This window comes from Adiantum capillus-veneris, chromosome 7 (genome assembly GCF_014529385.1).
Source record: "Adiantum capillus-veneris isolate H3 chromosome 7, ASM1452938v2, whole genome shotgun sequence".
Lineage (NCBI taxonomy): Eukaryota > Viridiplantae > Streptophyta > Polypodiopsida > Polypodiales > Pteridaceae > Adiantum > Adiantum capillus-veneris.
Window position 1 is genome coordinate 96,492,702 of NC_140937.1, and position 25,720 is coordinate 96,518,421.

The following is a 25,720-nucleotide window of genomic DNA, read 5'->3' on the forward strand; positions in this document are numbered from 1 at the left end:
ATGTCGCTCTCCAGGGCACCCTCCACATGAATGCCCCCTTCGGGTTTACTGCCATTTTTGTGAAAATTGTGGACACGAGGACAAGGATTGCTACTACCTCAAGGGATTGCGACAAATATAGCAAAGTCTTGGTCCTACTCTTCAACAAGGGCCACCACATGCATCCAACATGGTTTTCCCCTATGGTCATCCAAACCACATGCCACCTTTGTTGACAACCCCTCCTATGTAAGGTAAGCAGAGCACTTATCCCTCTCAGAGCTTTTATCATGCCCATGCTCCTTCATCCCCTCAAGGCTTCTATGCCTCCACCTCCAACTCCATGCACTAGAAGCAAGGACCACCTCCCCCTTTGACTCGCCCATTGAATCGGCCCATTTTATGCTACAGATGCGGGGAATATGGTCATTACCAAAGCAATTGCCCCTTGCCAGAGGGTCCCCTCCTTACTGTCATTGCCTTGAAGCGAAGGATCACTACAGTAAGGATTGCCTCAACTTCGTGCATCCACGGCTTCGAGCCCAAGTCAAAGCCACAATGAGTTTACCTTTCCCAAGCTCAATTTGATAGCAATTAGCACTATTCCTCAGCCGCCCCCTTCTGCCCATGTGGTTACTCCTCAAAATAAGCTGCAATTGGTAGAGGAGACAGCGGGCGTCCTCACTCAGGCCCAGCGAGCCGCTCTCAGTCTTGGCATTCCAGCAAGTTCAACTCCCCTACACATTCTCATAACAGTGGATACCTTGCCTTCAGCTGTTGACAAGCCACCCCCCCAGTGCCAAGCAAGAATCCAAATCTTTGCTCACCGATATTAATGAAGCTTTCTTGGAAGCAGTTGCTAATCTACAACAAATCAAGTGTAGCGCAGATAGTGTGTTGTGCTCTCTACAGTGGGTGCTCCTCAGTGCAATGTGCGTGACAATCTCACTCAAACAGACTGAAAACAGGAAATACTAGACAACAACTGAGCTCACAGAGACAGAGACACAACAGCAGCAGACCACAACAAATGACTCGACTATCTCAAAGAACTGATACAGACTCTGGCGTGGCAACACACTTAGCTCTAGCCCATGACTCACAGGTACAATGGGGTGCGAGGCTAAGATCTGCAGGGATGGTGAAGATGTGCTCTGTCGTATAGGCTCCCTACTCAAAACGACGACGGTGGACCATATATCTAGAAGATGATCTCTATGACCCAACAGCTACTACTCATGTCCCACCATAAAGAGCCACCAACGGCTCATAAATGTCAGCCAGCTAAGTCTATCTCCAGACTGAGTGGTGGTGGTGACCTGGCCACGATGTCCACTAGAACCACCGTCGTATCCCTGCCACGTGTCGTTGCCCAGCCTAGAGAGTCCGTAAGGCATAGATTTGGTAGCTTCCAACCACTCTAGCAGATCTTCGTCTGACCCTTTAGGTGTAGTAGGCTGTTCTTGGTCCGGGTTGGCTTCCATTGACAAAGAAACTTGCTGCACCACGGGATCCATACCTCCTTCTAAGAGAATGGGTTGCATCGGGAATCCAGAAGTATGTATCCACATTGCATTGTTTCCCCAATCATGAAGTGCTTTAGTGTGTCACAGCCATGGTCTTCCAATGAGCAAGGGAAATCCGCCCTCAACCTGGGGAAGACGAACCACAACAAAATCCAAGTTAAAAGTAAAGTCTTGTACCTGCAGAGGCACATTGTCCACTATGCCCACTGGGTAGACTGTCCACTGGTCGGCGAATGTAACTGTGAAGGGAGCAGGGCGAGTAGGCTGTAGACCTAGAGCTAACATAGTGAACTCGGGCATCAGGTTGATGCCAGATCCACCATCCACTATCACTCCTGAGAATTGCCGACCCAAAATGGACAGTGTCAGGCGAGGGCTTCTATAATGAGTGAGTGGAGCAGCGGGATTGGATATCATATAGGACTCTGATGGTCGCACTCGGAGGTGTCCGCCGCTAGGACGTGCTCCAGGGTAAAGTGACTGAATAACTGCAAGGGTGTCACTTCTGAAACTCGCATCTAGCCGCAACATGTCATAGAGGGACACTTGTTGGAAAGTGTTCTTCAAGACTGTCTCTGCTGTTGTAGCAGAGCTACAGTGTCTTTCACAGGACACAGTTAGTACAGTTGGTCTAGGCTGGTTCACACTGGACGGACCCTCTGGGCTGGGAAGTGACACGTGGCAAGGTACCGACGATGGTCTAGTGGACCTCGTGGCCAGGTCACCACATGGCTGACATTTATAGGCCGTTGGTGGCTCTTTATGGTGGTACCTATGAGTAGTAGCGGTTGGTCATTCTATTATCATCTTCTCCTATCATCTTGTACATAGTCGTCTAGAGTGAGTCTATGCACAAAGCACATCTTCACCATCCCTGCACATCTGAGCCTCGACACCCCCATTGTACCTGTGAGTCCTGGGCTGGAGTTGAGTGCGCTGCCACGCCAGAGTCTGTATCAGTCTTTGAGATAGTCGAGTCATATGTTCGGTTCTGTTGTTGTGCCTCTGTGAGCTCTGTTGATGTCTATTGTTTCCTTTCTTTCTGTCTGTTTGAGTGAGATTGTCACGCACATTGCACTGAGCACCACCCATTGTAGAGAGCACGACACATTATCCGCGCTACAGGTGCTCTCATTTTGGCGATCACGGTGGGACCTCAACTAAAATCTCACTCTGTGAGACGCAAATCTTGAAGCTAGTTAGGTTTATCTAGCTTCGCCTACCTTGCCTAGCTTCGCTGACCTTGCCTTGCACTGTTCTCCTATAGCCTGGTCCAATTGGTCTAGTCACCTCTTGCCTGGTCTAACTGGTCTAGTCCTGTCTCACCTTGGTCCAACTGGTCTAGTCCTCTCTCGCCTTGGTCCAACTTGTCCTCGTCATTGGTCTAGACCTCCTCGACCCTGGTGTAGTCCTCCTCTTCCCTGGTCCAGCCGGGTCTAGTCACTTACCTAGTCTGGTCTGGTGCAGTCTAGACCTGTCACAAGTTTTCTTGCCCCAAGCTTGGTTGGACTGGTGGTCATTGCATGACACATACAAGGCGGTCACGAGCGCACTACGGAGCCCTTTGAAGTACTATCACAGAAGACGACCTTTGACACCTTGTAGAAGTCCTTCAACCTCATCGCCTATACCTCCACATACGACAACATCACCCATTCCTTCATCCGGTTCCCCATCTTCCCGATCACCTTCTCCAGTAAAGCTCTCTCCTATTCTGCTATAGCAAGCTATTGAGCAACAGGCTCAGCAAGGAATCATGGAGCCACTAGCTAGTGTTTTGGCCAAGGTAAACATCAAGTTCCCTACCTTCAAAGGACTTTCTTCAGAAGATGCTGACGACCATGCAAGAAGATTTGTATCTCTCTGTAGGGGACGTGGTCTGAACAGAGAAGATGCTTATTTGGTACTATTTCCATCCACCTTGGATGGCTTAGCAGACAAATGGTACAGCCAGTTTGCAGAGAACCATTTTGCAACCTAGGCAGCCTTAAGGCAACAGTTCTGTGCAGCTTTCAGGCCCGGTGAGTACCAAGAGAAGGTGTTGGATGAGTTAGCCAACATGGTCCTCCAGCCAGAGGAGACTTTTGCAGAGCTTATGACTAAGACCAAGTCTCTGGTTGCCAAGCTTCCCCAGCAACCAGGTGAATTTATGGTTAAGAAGTGGGTAGAGAAGGCGCTTCCCAAAAGTTCTCAGCAAAAACTACGAGAGAGTCTCCGACCCGACGCCACTCTGGAGGAGTTCATCGCAGCTGCTACGCGGATAGAGGGGGCTAGGAAGCTGTTCAGCAACCCCCCTCACATAGAGACCCCCTCCGTGTTTTTGGAAAATCCTTCTGATTCTTTATCTTCTTTACGCAGGGAACTGGAAGCCCTAAAGTTACAACGAGCTCTTCAAGAGGAGAGGTCCTTCTCTCTTAGACAAGAGAAGCCTCCACATCACGAGGCATTGGAACAGATTAAGCGCGAGCTAGAAGAGCTCAAGTGTCAGCAAGAGACTAAGGCTATGGTTTGGTGTAGCTCATGCCGCTCTCCAGGGCACCCTCCACAAGAATGCCCCCTTCGGGTTTACTGCCACTTTTGTGAAAAATCCGGACATAAGGACAAGGATTGTTACTACCTCAAGGGATTGCGACAAATACAACAAAGTCTTGGTCCTTCTCTTCAGCAAGGGCCAGCACCTGCATCCAACATGGTTTCTCCCTGTGGCCATCCACACCATATGCCACCTTTGCTGACAGCCCCTCCTATGCAAGGTATGCAGAACACTTTTCCCTCTCAGAGCTTTTATCATACCCATGATCCCTCACCACCTCACAGCTTCTATGCCTCCACCTCCAACTCCATGGAGCAAGGACCACCTAGTCCTTCGACTCGTCCAGTGAATCGGCCCATTTTGTGCTACAGATGCAGGGAATATGGTCATTACCAAAGCAAATGCCCTCTGCCTGAAGGGTCCCCTCCTTGCCGTCATTGCCCTGATATGAAGGATCACTACAATAAGGATTGCCCTAAAATTAGGGCATCCACGGCTTTGAACCCAAGTCAAAGCCAGACTGAGTTTGCCTTTCCCAAGCTCAATTTGATAGCAGTTCGCACTGTTTCTCAGCCGCCCCCTTCTACCCACGTGGTTACCCCTAAAAATAAGCCGCCGTAGTTGGCAGAGGAGCCATCGGGCGTCCTCACCTGGGCCCAGAGAGCCGCTCTCGGTCTTAGCATTCCATCAAGTTCAACTCCCCCACACATTCTCACACCAGTGGATAGGGTACCCTGCCTGCAGCTGTAAACAAGCCATCCCCTAGTGCCATGAAGGAATCCAAATCCTTGCTCTCAGATATTGATGAAGCCTTCTTGGAAGCAGTTTCCGATCTACAGAAGATCAAGGTACCAGAGGAACAACAGGTAGAACAGGAAAAGCTTACAGCAGAGACAGTCTTGAAGAACACCTTCCAACAAGTGTCCCTCTATGACATGCTGCGGCTAGATGCAAGTTTTAGAGGTGTCACCCTTGCTGTTATTCAGTCACTTTATCTTGGAGCAGGTCCTAGTGGCGGGCACCTCCCAGTGCGACCATCAGAGTCCTATATGATATCAAATCCCGCTGCTCCACTCACTGATTATAGAAGCCCTCGCCTGACAGTGTCCGTTTTGGGTCGACAATTCTCAGGAGTGGTAGTGGATGGTGGAGCTGGCATCAACCTGATGCTCGAGTTCACTATGTTAGCTCTAGGTCTACAGCCTATTCACCCTGCTCCCTTCACAGTTACATTGGCCAACCAGCGGACAGTCTACCCAGTGGGCATAGTGGAAAATGTGCCTCTGCAGGTACAAGATTTTACTTTTAACTTGGATTTTGTTGTGGTTCGTCTTCCCCAGGTTGAGGGCGGATTTCCTTTGCTCATTGGAAGACCATGGCTGCGACACACTAAAGCACTTCATGATTGGGGAAACGACGCAATGTGGATACATACTTCTGGCTCCTCGATGCAACCCATTCTCTTAGTAGGTGGTATGGATCTCGTGGTGCAGCAAGTTTCCTTATCAATGGAAACCAAACCTGAACAAGAATAGCCTACTACACCTGAAGGGTCAGACGAAGATCTGCTGGAGTGGCTGGAGGCTACCAAATCTATGCCTTGCTATGGAGTCTCTATTCACTCTTTGCCTGCAGATACACCCTTTTCAAATGTTTCCATAGTAACTAAACCTAATGAGCCACCTGAGCCTATGAAGAAACGTAGGACAGGGTTGTCTACGTCCGTCGAACGGAACGATCCGTCCGTTCCGTCCGATCGAGAAAAAATGACTGTTGGTGGACTTTTTTGACTGTTTTTACAGCCGTTTTGTAGCGCCACGTGCTGGCAGTTTTTGAAAGCTAAAACTTGAACGTTGGGGGCCTTGGAGCCTTGGCCCTTGGGGCATCATAAGCCAATGTGCCATCCCCCCCCCCCCCCCCCCCCACATCCACACACACACACACACACAAAGCCACATGGGCCATGGCCATGGCACATGGAATTTGAATTTTGAAGCATGCTCTCTCTTTAACCCTTTTCTCCCTCTCTCCTCAAAACCTATATAAGGTTGCCCACCCTCTCTTCTTCTCCATATATCCCTCAAGCTCTCTCATTCATCTCCTTACCTACTCAAGCTCCCTCAAGCTCTCTCCATTCATCAAGGGCCAAGGCTTCAAGCTTTGGCACTCCATCAAGGCTTCAAGCTCCCTCATCTCCTTCAAGCTCTCCATTAATCCTTCAAGCTCTCTTCATCTCCTTCAAGCTCTCCATTATTCCTTAAGCTCCCTTCATCTCCATCCATCTCCTTCAAGCTCTCCATTACTCTAAAGTTCTCTCAGCACTCCCCATCCCTCAAGCTCTCCATAATGCCGCCCGCTCTTCATGAAGCCTTCAACAAGCATTGCCGCTACTTTGAAAGGGTGAAGAACAAGCAAAATGTTTGCAAATGGTATTGCAAATATTGCCCGAAGACCATGACCTCAAGCTCCACCCGCCTTATCATCCACTTGACCAAGATGGGAGGGGAAGCGGGTCCTTGTCCGAATATCCCCGACGACATTCTCCAAGAGTGCAAAGCAAAGTATCTCCCCTTGAAGACGCGCAAGGCGGTTGCAAAGGCATCGGAAGAGGTGGTTCCGCCCGACCATGATCTCTCCGATTCGGGAGAGGATGTTTCTCCATCAATGTCCGTTGCATCCGGCGGCGCTACCATGGCCTCCACTGAGGGTGGTAGTGTCTCAAAGAAGAGCAAAAGAAGTCATGGTGGGGGGCCTCCAAAGCAAGCTACTCTTGCACAAACGGTGGGTGGAACTTCCGGTCCATTGTCTTTCCTCAAAGAGAGGCAACGACAAGCGGAGATAGAGATTGCACGCACCATCATTGAGTGCAATCTCTCTTTTCATATTCTTCGCACGAATCGTTGGAAACGCATGGTGAAGGCTATTGCCGTGGTTGGTCCATGTGAAGGGTGGACGGGAGTGTCATACCATGACATGCGCACCAAAAAGCTTGATGAAGAGAGGGCACGAATTGACAAGTCTCTTGACCCCGTGCGTGCCGGATGGGTAAAGTATGGTTGCTCTATTCTCACCGATGGATGGAGTGACCGCAAGAAGAGGAGAATCATTAATATCCTTGTCTCATGCCCTCTTGGCACCTACTTCTTGCGAGCGGTTGATGCGGAAGCAAGGGGGAAAAAGGTCACGGGTGCCTTCATTTACCGCCACATTCGTCAAGCCATAAAAGAGGTAAAATTTTGTATTCCACTCTCAAGTATCTACTATTTTCAATTTTGTCTTTTGCCTTGGCTCTTCTCACTTTCCCTTCTTTCTCCATATGTAGATCGGTCCAAGCAACGTCATTCAAGTAATCACCGACAATGCCTCCAATTGTGCTTCCATGGCCAAAAAGCTAGAGGCGGAGTATCCACACATAGTATGGACTCCATGTGCATCACATTGCATTGACCTCCTCTTGGAGGACATTGGTGACCTACCTTGGGTGAAGGACATTCTATCCCAAGCTCTCTCCATCGTCAACTTCATCAACAAAAAGGTGAGAGTACTTGCGATATATCGCACTTACTCCGGCTTGGAGTTGAAGAAGCCTTCTGCAACACGCTTTGCCGCTATGTGGCTCCTCCTTGAGCGCCTCTATGATGTGCAAACCAACTTGCAAAAGACAATGGTCTCGGATGAGTTCAAAGCATGGATTGAAGAAGAGACCCAATCATCCCAACAAGATGCAAAGGCCATCCAACGGCTTTGCTTGAAGGAGGAGTTTTGGCAAGAGGTCAAGGGTCTTGTCATGGTGGTATTGCCATTGTATAAGGTGCTTCGGATGACCGACATGGAAGGGTCTACCATAGGTCTCCTTTACCACTTCATGGAGGAGGCTTACAAGGAGATTGAGAGATCCACCATTCTTGATGGAGCACCCGATGGTTCACGGTAAACATATCACCTTATGATTTATGTACATTGTAAGTTGTCTTTTTCTATCTACGGTTCTACCCTTCCATGCTTGACTATCTTTCTCTCTCTCTTTGTAGTGATGTGTTGGAGGACTCTCCAAAGAGAGATGACATTCTCTTCCTTGTTAAAAAGCGGTGGGATTGGATGAGGCGACCAATCCATGGCTTTGCCGCCCTCTTGCATCCGGCTTTCAAAAAGCCATCCATCTTTGCGGATCAAGCACTTCAAGAGGAGCGCGACAAGTACCTTCCAAAGATACTCAATGAAGAACACCATGGAGAGTTTCTCCAAGAGCTCATCAACTATGGAGACCAAAGAGGCACGGCATTCGCTTCCTTGGTGTGTTGGAAGAGGGATTCGTTAGTGAAGCCTCTTTTTTGGTGGGAATGTTTTGGCTATCAATTGCCTCACCTTCAAAGGGTGGCATTGAGGGTTCTTGGACAGGTATATCATATATATTAATAATTATACATAATACCATACCATAAATTATAAATTTATAATCTCAATCATGTCATCATTTGATATTCATCATTCATGTGACATAAGTCACCTCTCAATTGAAAATTCCCACAATTCAAATCTCATGCCTCTCTTCTATCATCTATGTGCTCTAGGATTGCTCATCGGGTGCATGTGAGCGGAATTGGTCGGCGTATTCTCTTATACACACCAAGATCCGCAACAAGCTTTCTACGAAGCAATTGGAGCGGCTTATCTATTGTCGCTCCAATTTACGCATGTTGAGGTCCATGCATGAGATGCCCATGGCTAGGCAGGTAATTGAGTTGGCTACATCATACTCTTTATTTATGCTTTCACATGTATGATGTAATATGTATGATGTATCATGTGCTCATATTTTTGGCATGCCAAATTGCTAACTCCATTAATCTTCTTGCATGTTGTAAATGACAAATAGGTGAATGTAGATGAATGCAAGCTCTCCATTGAGACTCTTAAGAGTCTCAACAAAGATCGCGATCCAGAGGAGGAGCAAATATTTCGAGACCTCTACTTGGAGTTGGAGGAGATTGATCGCCGTGTCTCTCGCACACGGTCCCGCAAGACGGTGGTTGTGCGAGCTTTGGCAACTACAGGTAGAGGAGCTTCCACTTTGGTTGCTCGTGGGAGTGGAAGAGCGTCGGCACGGACACCCAGGTCCTATGTGCGGTGAGGCTCGGGTAGCGGATCTACTATGGTGGACACCACTTTGGAGAATGTGTCCATTTCTAGGCCTGCGGATCCTAGAGAGCCAGAGTTTGATGATGAGGGCAACATCCTTAGTGAGGGAGATTATGGTCTTGCATCTAGTGCATCTGATGCAAGTAGTGATGAGGATGATGCAGCTACCTCTAGCTCAAGCTCTAGCTCAAGCTCGGACCACAACTCCGGTGATGAGAGCGATATGAGCACTTAGAACTCTCTCTTTATGCTTTAAAGTTTGCACCCATGAGACTATGAGTTGTGTAACGTGTCACTACTTTTTTGTACTACTTTTTGTCACTTGTATCTCTCGAGCCTCGACTCTCTACTTATGTAATGAATTATGAAATCAAATGCAATCATGATCATCTTTTTTCGAACATTGCCGTTTCCAATGTCCATGGCCAAATCTTTAATGTTCTTACTTGTAAGACATGTCCTTTAAGTTGTATGTACTTAATACTAAGTAGTTACTCATAATAGAGTAAAAGCTCTGAAAAATATATGATTTATTTTTTTTGCATCGTACGTTACTTCAACGTACGTCTAATTTTTTTTTAGTTCGATTAGTACCGCACGTCTTCGTACGTGTAACCATCGTACGTGACCGTACGTGTCAACTATGATGTAGGAGCAGCAAAAAATTTCCTCTACAAGAGTTCGCTCCCCCTCAAACATCAACCCCTTTGGTGTCTGCTTCTCCAACCAGAACAAAGCTCTCCTCTGTGTCTAGCAAACTCCCTTCTCAGAGCCCGTCTTGCAAGATGAATTCCAAGATCATGATAGCTGTCTTGCTCATGATAGCTGTCTGCTCCTTACTCGTACCTATCTACCCTTACCCCCTCGACCTTACCCAAAATCAGAATGCCCACATCCTTAAGGTTCACAGCTATGGCAAAGAGATCTCAAAGAGCGCCGAACATTGTTGTTCCCATCATCCACATGAGAGTCACCAAAACAATATAGAGCAGGCACTAATGTTCTCCCCAATGTTGTCCCCTGCTGCTGTAGGCTCCTGGCAGCAGGCCCTCCTCCATTGGTGCCGGCTCCTACAGAATCCTCTTGTGGTGTTGGTTCCTGCATTTTGTTGTTCAGTAGATGAAATTGTCGCTTTCCACTGGGACAAGCATGATGATCGCCTGTGCGGTAGGGCGGTGTCGCCTTGGCATATCCTTTCTCATATTGACTTTGGTTTGCAAGCAGTAATGGCTGGTAGAGGAGAGCAGCTCCATCATCCCCCGCCACTCCTCGTCCCCTTTGTCTATCCCTCTCCATTGCCCAGCTCTCATCCCTAGCCCTAGTCCTAGTCCCTCGCCTCCTACCCCCTTTCCCCCTCGCCTCGCCCTAGTCCCTTCCCCTCACCCCCTCGCCCCTACCCACCCCCACTCGCCCCTAACCTCCCTTGCCCAACCCCTATCCACCCCCTCTCGCCCCTACCCACCCTCTCCCTCCCCCTCGCCCCTACCCTCCCCTACTCGCCCCTACCTACCCCCTCACCCCTCGTCCCTACCCTCTCTCAACCTCGTCCCTACCCACCCCCTCACACTCTCTCGCCCCAACCCTCCCCCTACTCGCCCCTACCCACCCCCTCACCCCTCGCCCCTACCCTCCCTCAAACTCGCCCCTACCCACCCCTCACCTCTCGTCCCTACCCACCCTCTCGCCCCTACCTTCGTCCCTAGCCAGCCCCCCTAGCCCTCCCCACCCCCTAAGCCTCAACAAGTTTTTCGGGCTTATGGTCATCCCTTCTTTCGAGCTTATGGTCATCCCTCCTTGCGGTGTTACTCGGGCTTATGGTCATCCCTCCTTTCGAGGAGGTGTTGTTGCAAAGTGTGCCAAGCTTATCTGCAAGAATGGATCAGGTTGCAAGCAGTGCAGTGTGTCTAAACTACACTTTAGGGCCTAGAACCTGCTTCAAGAAAGATGTACAGATGCAGTACCTAATGGTTTTCTTTCACAGTTTTTTTAGTATTTCCTCTCACCGAGACGGTGAGTGGTCTTGTGGCGGGCAACTTGTAGCAGGGCTACAGTGTCTTTCACAGGACACAGTTAGTACATTTGGTCTAGGCTGGTTCACACTGCACGGACCCTTTGGGCTGGGAAGTGACACGTGGCAGGGTACCGACGCTGGTCTAGTGGACCTCGTGGCTAGGTCACCACATGGCTGACATTTATGAGCCATTGGTGGCTCTTTATGGTGGTACCTATGAGTAGTAGCGGTTGGTCATTCTATTATCATCTTCTCCTATCATCTTGTACGTAGTCGTCTAGAGTGAGTCTATGCACAGAGCACATCTTCACCATCCCTGCACATCTGAGCCTCGACACCCCCATTGTACCTGTGAGTCCTGGGCTGGAGTTGAGTGTGCTGCCACGCCAGAGTCTGTATTAGTCTTTGAGATAGTCGATTCATATGTTCGGTTCTGCTGTTGTGCCTCTGTGAGCTCTGTTGATGTCTATTGTTTCCTTTCTTTCTGTCTGTTCGAGTGAGATTGTCACGCACATTGCACTGAGCACCACCCACTGTAGAGAGCACGACACATTATCCGCGCTACAGCTGTAAGCTTTTCTTGTTCTAGCAGTGGTTTCTTTGGTACCTTGATCTTTTGTAGATCTGAAACTGCTTCTGAGAAAGCTTCATCAATATCGGAGAGTAAAGATTTGGATTCCTTCATGGCACTGGGGGATGGCTTGTTAACAGCTGAAGGCAGGGTATCCACAGGTGTGAGAATGTGTGGGGGAGTTGAACTTGTTGCAATGCTAAGTACGAAAGTGGCTCTCTGGGCCCGGGTGAGGACGCGCGATGGCTCCTCTGCCAACTGCGGCGGCTTATTTTTAGGGGTAACCACGTGGGTAGAAGGGGGCGGTTGAGAAACAGTGCTAACTGCTATCAAATTGAGCTTGGGAAAGGCAAACTCAGTCTGGCTTTGACTTGGGTTTGAAGCCGTGGATGCACGAATTTTAGGGCAATCCTTACTGTAGTGATCCTGCATATCAGGGCAATAACAGCAGGGAGGGGACCCTTCGGGCAGAGGGCATTTGCTTTGGTAATGACCATATTCCCCGCATCTGTAGCACAAAATGGGCCGATTCAATGGACGAGTCGAAGGACGAGGTGGTCCTTGCTCCATGGAGTTGGAGGTGGAGGCATAGAACGTGTGAGGTGGGGAGGGAGCATGGGTGTGATAAAAGCTCTGAGATGGAAAAGTGCTCTGCATACCTTGCATTGGAGGGGTTGACAATAAAGGTGGCATGTGGTGTGGATGGCCACATGGAGAGACCTTGTTGGATGCAGGTGCTGGCCCTTGTTGAAAAGTAGGACCAATATTTGTCGCAACCCCTTGAGGTAGTAGTAATCCTTGTCTTCCTTGTCTTCATGCCCCGACTTTTCGCAGAAGTGGCAGTAAATCCGAAGGGGACAGTCCTGTGGAGGGTGTCCTGGAGAGTGGCATGAGCTGCACCATACCATAGCCTTAGTCTCCCGTTGCGACCGAAGCTCCTCTAGCTCTCTCTTGATTTGATCCAAAGCCTCGTGTGTGGGGACTTCTCTTGTCTGATTGGAATTGATTTCTCCTCTTGAAGAGGACGTTGTAGTTTTAGGGCTTCAAGTTCCCTGCGCAAAGAAGTCAATGGATCAGCAAAACTACTTCCCGAAAACACAGAAGGAGTCTCTATGGGAGGGGAGTTGCTGAACAGCTTCCTAGCCCCCTCTATCCTAGTAGCAGCTGCAATGAACTCCTCCAGAGTGGCGTCGGGTCGGAGACTCTCTCGGAGTTTTTGCTGAGAAGTTTTGGGGAGCGCCTTCTCCACCCACTTCTTAACCATGAATTCACCGGGTTACTGGGGGAGCTTGGCCACCAGAGACTTAGTTTTAGTCATAAGTTCTGCAAAAGTCTCCTCTGGCTGGAGCACCAGTTGGCCAACTCATCCAACACCTTCTCCTGGTAGTCTCCTGGCCTGAAGGCTGCACAGAACTGTTGTCTTAAGGCTGCCCAAGTTGCAAAATGGTTCTCTGCAAACTGGCTGTACCATTTGTCTACTAAGCCATCCAAGGTGGATAGAAATAGTACCAAATAAGTATCTTCTCTGTTCAGACCACGACCCCTACAGAGAGATACAAACCTTCTTGCATGGTCGTCAGCATCTTTTGAAGAGAGTCCTTTGAAGGTAGGGAACTTGATGTTTACTTTGGCCAAAACACTAGCTAACGGCTCCATGGCCCCTTGCTGAGCGTGTTGCTCAATAGCCTGTTGTAGCAGAATAGGAGAGAGCTTGACTAGAGAAGGTGATCGGGAAGATGCGGAACCGGATGAAGGAATGGGTGATGTCGTAGGTGGAGGTATAGGTGATGAGGTTGATGGACTTCTACAAGGTACCAAAGGTCGTCTTCTGTGATAGTACTTCAGAGGGCTCAATAGTGCACTTTGACGCTCGACTGACCGCCTTGTATGTATCATGCAGTGACCACCAATCCAACCAAGCTTAAACTTGTAAGTAGTTGAAGACAGGTCTAGACTCCACGAGACCAAACCAGCTAAGTGACTAGACCCGGTTGGACCAGGGGACGAGGAGGACTAGACCAAGGTCGAGGAGGGCTGGACCAGGGACGAGGAGGTCTGGACCAGGGTCGAAGAGGTCTAGACCAGGGACGAGGAGGACTAGACCAGTGTCGAGGACAAGCTGGACCAGGGCGAGAGATGACTAGAACCAGTTGGACCAGGCTAGAAGAGAATAGTGCAAGGCAAGGCGCAGCAAGATAGACCCAACTAGCTTCAAGATTTGTACTCACAGAGTGAGATTTCAGTTGAGGTCCCATCGTGATCGCCAAAATGAGAGCACCTGTAGCGCAGATAGTGTGTTGTGCTCTCTACAATGGGTGCTCCTCAGTGCAATGTGCGTGACTATCTCACTCAAACAGACTTAAAACAGGAAATACTAGACAACAACTGAGCTCACAGAGACAGAGACACAACAGCAGCAGACCACAACAAATGACTCGACTATCTCAAAGAACTGATACAGACTCTGGCGTGGCAGCACACTCAGCTCCAGCCCAGGACTCACAGGTACAATGGGGTGTCGAGGCTAAGATATGCAGTTATGGTGAAGATGTGCTCTGTCGTATAGGCTCCCTACTCAAAACGACGACGTTGGACCATATATCTAGAAGATGATCTCTATGACCCAACAACTACTACTCATGTCCCACCATAAAGAGCCACCAACGGCTCTTAAATGTCAGCCAGCTAAGTCTATCTCCAGACTGAGTGGTGGTGGTGACCTGGCCACGATGTCCACTAGAACCACCGTCGTATCCCTGCCACGTGTCGTTGCCCAGCCTAGAGAGTCCGTCCAGTGTGAACCGGACCATACCAATTGTACTAACTGTGTCTTGTGAAAGTGACACTATAGCCCGCTACATCAAGCTACCAGAAAAACCACATGTAGAAAAAGAAAAGCTTACAGCAGAGACAATCTTGAAGAACACTTCCAACAAGTGTCTCTCTATGACATACTCCGGCTAGATGCGAGTTTTAGGAGTGACACCCTTGCAGTTGTTCAGTCACTTTACCCGGGAGCAGTTCCTAGTGGCGGGCACCTCCCGGTGCAACCATCAGAGTCCTATATGATATCCCATCCCGTTGCCCCCCTTAGTGATTATAGAAGCCCTCGTCTCACCGTGTCCATCTTGGGGTGGCAGTTCTCAGGAGTGATAGTGGATGGTGGATCTAGCATCAACCTGATGCTCGAGTTCACTATGTTGGCTTTAGGTCTACAACCTACCCGCCCTGCTCCCTTCACAGTTACATTGGCCGACCAGAGGACAGTCTACCTAGTGGGCATAGCGGACAAGGTGCCTCTGTAGGTACCCGTCCCTACCCCCTCGCCCCAATCTAGAGTCTAGACCCCTCTCGTTTCGCCCCTATCAAGCCCAACCCCCTCACCTCTACCCACCCCCTCCCCCTCGCCCCTACCCCCTCTCCTCTCATCCCTATCTAGCCCAACCCACTCGCCCCTACCCACCCCTACCCCTCCTCTCGCCCTTATCTAGCCCAACCCCCTCCCCCTCTCGCCCATATCTACCCCCTCCCCTAGCCCCTCACCCCTACCTACCCCCTCTTCCCTAGCCCTCACCCACCTCCGCATTCAAGTTAGATTTTGAGCATTGCCTTGAAGAAATCAGGGAAATTTTCACAAGTTTTATCGTTGCGGACGCCCCTCAAACCATTGTATTTCAAGATTGGCTGCATTTACACTAGCTTTGTGGGATTTGTTCATCTTGGCAGTCTTCAGTTTCTACTTTGTGGACAGCTTACCTCATTGAGCGGGGGTCATTACTTCTTCAGCATATCTTGCAAATATCGGCATTGCTTCAGTGGTACTTCCTCCTAGGAACTCAGAATCTTCTCCAAACATCACCTTCTTCAGTTAGAGTGTATTGCGTTTTTCCTGGTGTTTCACTGTTCTATCTCACCGGGACGGTGAGTGGTCTTGTGGCGGGCAACAATCTGTAGCAGGGCTAGTGTCACTGGCATGGGACAAGCAATTAGTTGCAGTTGGGCTTGAGTTCACACTGGGCGGACTCTCGCTTGGGCAGTGACACGTGGCAAGTGTTACGGATGGAGGTCCAGTGGACACCGTGGCCAAATCACCACCACCTCACTTAGGAGATAGGCTTAGCTGGATTGGGATATCGGCCAACTGTTGGTGGCTCTTTAGGAGATACATATGAGTGGTTGGTTCCAGTTGGTGGGACACATCATCATCCACTTTTGTATGGTTTAGCGTCTAGTCTTGAGTCCTGAGTCTTTAGTTCTGCACGCCATTGGCACTCTCCTTGCACACTGGAGCCTCAACACCCCCATTGTACCTTGAGTCCTGAGCTTGGAGCTGTGTGGGCTGCCAGCCAGAGTTGTTTGAGGTTGTCGAGTTCCATTGAGTTGAGTCTGCAGTTGTGTTTTGAGTCATATCATGTCTTGAGTCATATTTCACTTCTGTGTTTGAGTCATGTTCCTGTGTGATGTTTCTTCTGTTGGAGTGAGGTTTCATGCATATTGCACTGAGGAGCACCCACTCTAGAGAGCACGACACCTTTTCCTCGCTACAATGCTGGTGGATGTGCTCAATGAATGATACAATGTGCCCCCTCGCTCCTATAATTCGGGGGGTAGGGTGGCTGCCCAGGCATCAATAGGATTACATCTGGTTCTGATCGGCCAAATTTGGGATACACACCTTGTGAGCACTACATGCCCGGATATACATCGCCCACATGACCTGATGTGAGAGAGAATACCTCACATAGGCTGGGCACAGCTACAAAATAGCCCCCTCTCCCTAAGATGTCCCCCTAGGAGATACCAGGGCACCAACAGCTCCGTCTAGGGAGATGATAAAACAGTTAAGACTTTAAGCAAGCACCCTATACCACCTGATATCCCCTCGGGGTGACCTCGTTCTACGCTGCCCCACGGGCTCACTGTTAGCTCTTACCTGTGGGAGTCATCGCCACAGAATGAGGCCTATGAGTGACGGGCCACTCAGGCCATGTTGGTACTTGCATTCACCTTGACGCCAAATACCCGTCTTGACTATGCTGTAGACTAGATCTCCTCTCCTATCTTAAGAAGCACCTCCGTGATGTAGTGGTTTCTACCTTATGGAAGGAGTGTGAGGAGAGAGACACAAAGGCCGAAGCGATGTGACAGTGACAATGTGGATATGAGAAATACGAATACTACAGGGAATGTGGTACACTGTCATTGCCATGACTCCATTTTTCAGGCATGGCACATGAAGGATTGTGAATCGACATCCTCATGTACTTTAGAGCGGCAATGGTCGTCATGGGCTTTTAGTCATTCCTGATAAATAACAAGGGTAGATAGTCATCATTGGAGAGCAGAGATGTAAGTAAATGTACATGTCAATCTCATTGTTGTGCAACATGATATTCGACTGCGAGTTTCTTGCCTTCGCCTTTAATTTGGAGCTTCTCATATATCGAGATAATTACCACTTCACAGCTTTGCCCACATCCCATAACATCGCCTTTTGAGAGTAGTTCATCAGCTATGCCCACCAAAAAGGAGGAGCTGCAAGAACCTTCACTACGTTTTTCAGGAGCTGACAAGAGCAGGATGCTCTCTTGAGAACTCATGGTCAGTGGCAAACATCTCTGCTTTTGTTCCCAACATGAGCATTTACTCGAGACACGGCCATGCAGCTATCATTCGTGGTTGACATTCACTTCTAATGCATGTGGCAGCGATTTCTTGTCATCTTGTAGTATTCATGTTGGATATTGCTCCAGTAGCTCCCATCCTAGTCAAGTGATGGTATCCCAGTCCCCTACAAGTTTGATGACATCAGGAACTTAGCAAGTCAAGAATGAGGATGAGCTTTCCTCTCACATTAGACTCCTCATAAGTCTCTTGATAGGTGATGTGTCATTGCTATGGATGATAGTGAGAGATGATGATAATCTATATAGCTATAGGTTGGATGATAGTGAGAGATGATGATAATCTATTAGAAGTAGATATTTATGATAAGCGCCTTGAACCAGAATATGCCAATCTAAATATCATCCGTATGCCTCACATTTCTTCGAACATTTCTCTTTTAGCTAAGTACGGTGTCATTTGCTATCAACTATTTAGATTTTCTCGTCTTTGTTCTAGTAAATCTACTTTTGTTGTTCAATCTTGCCATCTTATTTCTTTACTAGTTGAAAAAGGATACTCATTCAAAAGAATCATGAAAAACGTTCGTTCATTTTTGCATTGTAGTAAGTTTATTTTTAATGTTTCTTCCTTTGGAATGTTCAAGATAATCGGTAGTAAATTGGGGAGCTAAAAGACCCACTTATTGTTTGACTTAGTAACACCTTACGTTGTTGTTTTGATCTCTAGCTCTTCTAGTATTTTTACTATAGCTTAACAAATGCTAGCCTTTATCATGGCTGAGGATGCCCATCACCTCCGGAGGGTGATAGAAACTCAGCTCGTTGGTTTTGTAGAGTACGTTCAAAGCATGATTGACCTCTATACAAACTTGCACCTACGGGCACTGATGACGTGAGTAGGGATGTCATAGCTGTGTCCAAGCTATGCATGATAAAGGTGATAATCTTATTATTCCTATTTGGACAAGCAGCGAAGTTGAGGTCACATATTGTCAAGTTTGGATCTTTGCTCTTCGTAGGTTTGTAGTAGTATTCATTTTTCGATTTCGTATTTAGCTTACCTGAGGATTTAAGAATGTGTTCCTTTAGAAGTTGTTGTGTGAAGTTTGATTTCTAGGATTAAGTTTTTAAGATGTCTTATCCTTTTTTGCTTAAAATTGAGTACTTGTTTTAAGCCAAGTAAGTCGCGTCAACTTATTTTATGCATGCCTTTTCTAAAAACATTTTTAAGTTAATAATGTTTTGTTTTGTAGCAAACAAAGTGATTTAGTTTGTTTGTTTGTTGGTTTTTGGTTTTTCTTTTCTTTTCTTGTGTCCCTTGCTTTTATAGTTTTATGAGTGCTTTATTCCCTCTTATAATTCGTGAGTTCAGACTATTCTGAACTTATGAAGGTATATATAGCTATAGGTTTGCTCCTCTAGGCCCCCCTTCTAAGCCTCTATACTCCTCTTTGACGCTTGTGCCTAGAGTCCAGGGCGTGTCACACCTTTTTGGATTCAGATATTTCCTATTTGTATTGAGGTTCTTCTTTGGTGATATAATGATGTTTGAGGCCTCCAAGTAACTGCCATTTCCTTTGTGGTGGTTTGTTTTTGTGAGTTTTAATATTTTTTTTTAACACAATTGTACTACCCAAATTTTCAAGGTACACATTAGAATGATAGATCTTTGTAGAGTCAAATAATGTACCCTTCATATCTAATAAAGATTCTGAGAACATGCCTCAAAAGCACGTTTAGGGTTCTAAACTATATGAAACTTGAGAGGTTGTGCATATGACACTCAAAAGCTTAGATGGAGGCCTGCCAAAAAAAAGCAGAAATTGGCCACCCTCGAGAGTCTCATCCCACACATTGCTAGGACACGATTCCCTTGAGAAGACTTTGGGGGACATGGATGATGAGGCCTTCGTTGCTAACACGAAAAAGCACAATTGGTCAAAATTCAAATATATGACTGCTGGCCACGCACAGATTTTTGTCCCCCACACCATTTGCCTTGGCTACGGTCCCTGATACACTACACTAGAGGCCTGCCTGATGCCATTCCCTCATTCCCCGGACGTGGCTTTCATGTCATGTCCCATCTGACTATGGATTAAGGCTGAAAAATCTATTTGAATCTCATGTACTAAAGTGATATGAAGGGAGTTTGAGTGTTCTAAGAGTGTTGTTGGTGGGGGAAGCTATTGTCAAAGTTGACGATGCGGAAACACGTGAACCACAGAGAGAGAGAGAGAGAGAGAGAGAGAGAGAGAGAGAGAGAGAGAGAGAGAGAGAGAGAGAGAGAGAGAGAGAGAGAGAGAGAGAGAGAGATGAAATGAAATGTTATATTAACGTCTTCAAAGGCCAAAATGACCTATGAGACCAATCTATTACAAAATAGTGAATCTAATACCACGTCTGGGTACAAAAGAACTAGAACAAAGATACTACTACTAGAATCCATCCTCATCTGCACCCTGGATGTCGAGAGAGTATGGCTCGAATCCTCTGCTGTAGTCTCCGTCGATGCTGTGTAGCCCCTCTCCTCAATCGTGGCCGTCTGGATCTCCGTAGCTCGGTCAATGAGAATGCTGGTAGTGGTCGAATGAGTGTGGGCCGAGCTCTGCAGTGATGGCTGCTCCTCTGGCTGTCCCATATCTAGTGAAAAGAAATCTGTAATCTGTCTCTGGGATTCTCTCCCTCTATCTCTCCCCAGTAAAGTGTCTCTATATCTGGCTAACTCAAGTAGATATAGCCCAAGACATCTCTGATCCTCATAACTCATGACCCTAGAGAAAGGACCGAAACCCTCTCTGAATAAGCAGTGGAAACGGCCCCGTATCTCTTAGTACACTGTGCAATGACATATGTAATGTAGCTCTGTCGCCAGCTCGAGCTGGCATAAGCGGCATATCCTGTTGTCTGTTGGTATCCCTCTGGATCTACCAGTCTCAATCTCTAGTTGATGTGAGGATGTGCGTATCTGACCAATGGCACACCGCAAACCATGAGACATATGTGTGTCCATGTAGCTGGGTCGAATCACAAACCCATCTCTTGTGAGGTGGAGAAGATGCTCTCTTTTTCCATTTGTATCCGCTTACATGTTGCATGGACTTCCTTGGGGCCTGATGCATCTCATAGTAGAAAATGATGTCCCTCCTTGTGAAATTGTCCTCAAAGGCCCCTACATCAAGGCGCAAAGATCCATTACAATTCCATGTAGCGACTTTGAGTGTGGTCCCATAGGTCTCGCGCTGTCATGCAGGGCGCTTCTCCAGAATAACCACTCGTCCATCCATGTAGAAGGCCACTTTCCCCTTTTCTCGAGCTGTTATTATCTCGGGCATAACTTCTTTCATTTGAGCGAGTTGTGAGAGTGCGAGGTCATCACCAAGGAATATGCCCGTTTTCTTTAGTGTAGGACGCTTCTTCAAGAAGTCCTGCTTTGCCTCCATGGATGGGAAACGCATGATTAGAGCTCTCTCCTTTGAAGTCTCCCCCTTTCCTTGTGACTTCTTCCCTACCCTCCATGCCTTTGTATGAGTAGCCTCACTACCCATCATGCGGAGAAATTCTTTGACTTCCCAATCCACATCATCTCGGTCTTTTAGACCAGTTACTCGTACTTGCAAAGCTGTAGTCTTCCTTCGTTGCTCTTCTTCTAAAGTCATGTTGATGATTGTAGGAGTGGGGATAGATGTGGTTTCTTTCTCTTTCCCTTTCTTAGCGACTTCTATCCATTTCGCGGCCTCATCCGCCTTCTTCTATGTCTTCGTGACCTTGATTTCCTCTATCACCGAGGGTTGGAATTCACCTTCTTCTAGTCCACTGCGTGCTCTATCAGCAAGCTCTCGCTTGAGGGTTGAGAGCTCTTCTATGAGTGCTTGTATCTCTGCGTGCAGGTCCTCTTTCTCCTTCTTCCATTGCGCACATTCGTTGAGGAACATTTGAAGAAGATTGGCCTTGTCCTTCCACCATCCTTCCATCTCTGCTTACCATTCCTTCATCTCCCTTTCCACTTGTGTTATCCGCTTGTTTGTACGCATGAAGGTTGCCTTTGTACGGGACTTGCAGACTGGTGAAGCGCTCATGACCTCCATCATAACAACCCCTATATAACGTATTTCAAGTCCGGGCCAATGAAAATAATAAACACTTGGTGGACCTAATACAATGTCTGTGTAAAAAAAATTAAAATGAAGTAAAGCGAAAAATTAAAATCATCATCATCAATGCTCGAGGATGTGTGGCATGGGACGTTGTTCGAGAAAGTATTGCATCGGTCGCTGAAGAGCATTGTCATAGTCGTACTGGACGTTTCCCATGTCGTGCTAGAATAGTCTTGATCCTCTGATGGAGCCTCCGTTGATGTCGTGGTCGCCCTCGTCTAGCTCTCCCGAGCTGAATGGCTCTGCCAACTAATATACCTCTGGCGTAGGTGGGCTCTACTAATCTGATTGCAGAGTCCCCACTCTGAAGAAGTCACTGATCTCCCCTTGTGAATGTCTCCCACTACTTGGTCTCCTCAAGTGACTCTCCCTGTGTCTGCGTAGCTCTAGCAAAAATAACCTGAGGCATCTCTGATCCTGATATCTCATTACTCTAGCCAATGGCCCAAAGCCCTCTTTGAATAGACAATGAAAGTGGTCTCATATCTCATAGTATACCGGACAATGAAAAATGTGATGTAACTCTGTCTCTGGCTCTATATGACACAACTGGTAAATTATGGCCTCTACTGGTACTCTCCTAAATCTGCTAGTCTCAATCTCTAACTGATGCGATGATGTGCGCATCTGACCAATAGCACATCGTATCCCATGGGATAAATGAGTGTCCATATAGGCCGGTCTGATCACATATCCACCCTCTGTTAGTTGGAGAAGATGCTCTCTTAGAAAGCCATCTTCGTGCCCAACTCTTGTGTCAGCTGTATCCATGTGCTCCTGGTATCTAGCTGAATCAGATCCTGACCTATGAGTCCAGTGATCTTTGTTTGTGTGAGAGATAGGGAGGGTGCATCCAAGGAGTACTGGAACGGAGGTAGTCTATCCATGTTGAAACCATGATATCATCTGCCCATACCGGCGTGCTATATCCCCCTGTAGTGCAAGCTGTTGGGATGACTCAAGGGCTAGCCGAGCATATCTGTCTCTGGGGAGGTCCCATAAACCATGCATGAAGGATACTAATCTAGTAAGTGCCTTGACCACGAGAGGGGGGTAGCTAGCTCGGCTCGATTAATCTCATGTGGCACTGATACCTTAGCTCAAATCATCCGAGAGACCATAGAGACTAAAGGCCTCTCCATTCAGTGCTTCCAGATCTACCATGGTGGTCCATTGAGGTTCTTCAAATGTGAATTCCGTAAAGCATAGCTGAAGCCACTAGAGTGTCAAAAGGCCAAAGCTTTGTTCGAGGTTCCTAAAACTGAACCTGCGAACACATCCTCTCCAATCCTCCCAAGGCTGCATAAGCTCTTGTCAATCTAGTCCCTGCTGCTCTCCTCAATGAAAACGCCGGTCCACTGTAGACTACCCCAAGATAGGTGGATGCATGTGTATACTCTATCGTCTCTTGGCCATATGTAAATGTGGGTATTGACCTCCTGACCCAGTGTGGTGTGGTGTTAAACACCATAACCTTGGCTTTCCCCAGGTTAACAGTATCATGAGCAAATGTGTACAAAGCATCTAAGTGACTGTGCATCCCCTTGGGGAGTCAGAGAGAGACTTCTGAACCAACCAACCTTGGCAATGAAACTGATAATAATACAATGGGGGCTAAGTGTGCTTATATACTCACCTTAGAAAATTGCCCTACCCAAGATTTGATAAATAAGTAAAATAAATACCTAAAGTCAAAATAAATATTGGGATCACTTTGGGTTGTTCACTTGAGATGCTATAAACTTTAACACCCTCTCTGCAGCTCATAGTGGACATAAGTAGTGAGACCAAGTCGATGAAGAAGTTACCATGGACACTCTAGCAACAGCTGTCATGTTGGATACACCTCGGATTTGCTATTATCAACGTCTCACTTGAGAAGATTGCCATCTTGAGCACGAGTTGCCTCATAGAAAATTGAATTGTAGACCACACTACGTCTAAGAATCCCCATTCATGAACTATGAACACATCACGTCCAAACTTTCCTAGATAATCAACTTTGAAACACATACTGTCCATAATCCAGCCAACAACAATGGATTGGTGCACACATCCATAGTGTTTTAGATAGATCACATTGGTTCCTTGCCAGATGCATGTGCATTGAACTCCAACTATCACAAATTGATGACGTGACATGTCCTGACGAAACCCTAAAGTTATAAGTTGTTCCAACTTATAGGGTCTCGTTCGATGGGGCCTTGAGGACACTAGAGACAGAGACACACACACACACACACACACACACACACACAGAGAGAGAGAGAGAGAGAGAGAGAGAGAGAGTGGAACCCATTGACGTAGCAGTTGTACGGACGCTCCGCGTTTTGCGTTGACTGATGACGTGGCAGCCATACAAAATTCCGTGATTTGCACTGGCAACCATTAGCACCGGCTTTTGGACCTAGAAGCTTTTGAGTTTCAAGCTTTTCATGTACTGCTTTTTGAACTGATTGCTTTTGGGGCTCTGCTTTTGGCATCCCTTGTACTGTTTAAAAGAGCCCTTGCGGCCTCACTTTGCAGAGCATCTGGACGCAAAGTCTGAGAGTAGAGGTTACCAAAAGGGGAGCTAGACTTTGGGGCCAATACCTCTAGGCACGAAACTCCGTCGGGCCGTGTCGACACTCTCTCTCTCTCTCTCTATTAAAGTTCAATGATTTTGAAGTTTCTATTTGTGTTGTTATTCATTCTCACTTGGAGTGTCCAAGCCTGTTACAGTGCTATCAGAGATTCTTCTTGTACGGAGGATCCAATCCTTTTTGCAGCACACGCTGTGACTTGGACACTCCAAGTCAAGAATCTACCACGACACCACAAATAATGACTTCAAACAGTTAACAATTCACAATTGATTCGACACTAGCCCGACGGAGTTCCGTGCCTGGAGATATTGGCCCCAAAGACTGGCACCCCTTTCGGTATTTCTTTTTGTATTAATCTATGTTCAAAGTACAGGAGTGCGGGCAAGCGCTCACACTCAGACTCTGCGTCCAGATGGTCTGAGTTATGAGAGGCCAACCCGCGTATTTAAAGGTTACAAAGGGATGCTAAAAGCAGAGCCCCAAAAGCTTCAAAAGCTGTCCCAAAAGCTGAAAATCATAAGCTTTGAAAATAAAGCAAATGAGGCTTTCCCTTTCTCTCTGAACCCGAAAAAGGCAGCGGATCGCCATCGTCGCGATTTGAAATTGAAGGAGGATGATTGGGTGCTCTTACGTTTTGAGAAGGCACGCCTAAGAAAGAAAAAGGGAAAGGACAGGCTTTTTCCAAAGCTTAGTATGCGATACTACAGACCTTTCCAGATTACTAAAAAGATAAATGATGTCTCCTTCCGATTAAAACTGCCAGATACTTGGAGGATTCACAATGCATTCCATGTGGGTCTCTTGAAACCTTTTAAGGGTGATGTGCCTGATGATGGGGAGCCTAATGAGCAACCCGAAGTGGAAGAAAACGAGGAGATCCTTGTTCCTGAACAGATTTTGGCACAGAAGGATACGAAGAAAGGTAAAGTCCGAAGGCGGTTCTTGGTTAAGTTCAAGAACTTTTCTGCATTTGATGCGAAGTGGATGGAGGAGGAGGACCTAGCAGATACTCCTCATATTGTGAAACTTTACCTCGATGCTTTTGGTTTAGCATGGTCTACTCCAAATGGAACCCAGAATTCAGCTTGGCCGGAGATCTGGTGCAGTGGGATGCACAAGAGGGGAGTCACTCCGCTCCTTTGTCAACAGATGCCTTGATTTTGATACTAAAGTCACTGATGTCTCTTTGAGCTTTAGGGATACTGAGAGCTGACAGTATTCTGCTAGATGACTTTATGAAATGGAATTCTTGATTATGATACTGATTTGTTCTTCACTTCTTTTTAAGTGCAGGAACTGATAGACGAAATGACTGTAGCATTTTGGTCTGATTGATCTCGAATAGACATGGTTGCAATAGGGGTTAGTCAATCGAACATCGATGAGGTCCTAATTGGACCTAGATGCGATTGCTAGCTACATTGCCAATAAATCATGGTCTAAGATCCGAATGAATGTTGAATGTCATGTGATGTCGTGTGATGTCTAGTGATGTCCTGTGATAGCCTGTGATGTGACTGTCGATTTGCTACATGTGCGTTCCTAGTACGTAGATACTAACAGTCAGTGTCTGCTAAGACGGTTTATTGCTT

At 47.4% G+C, this 25,720-nt stretch overlaps 1 protein-coding gene and 1 pseudogene across 4 annotated transcripts in view; both read left to right on the top strand.

The window, feature by feature from the left end:
- LOC147454266 (CBL-interacting protein kinase 32-like) overlaps positions 1–25,720 on the top strand; it is a 79,832-nt gene that overhangs the window by 39,086 nt on the left and 15,026 nt on the right. The gene's annotated exons all lie outside the window — the stretch shown is intronic.
- Positions 6,300–9,519, top strand: LOC147454267 (uncharacterized; annotated as a pseudogene).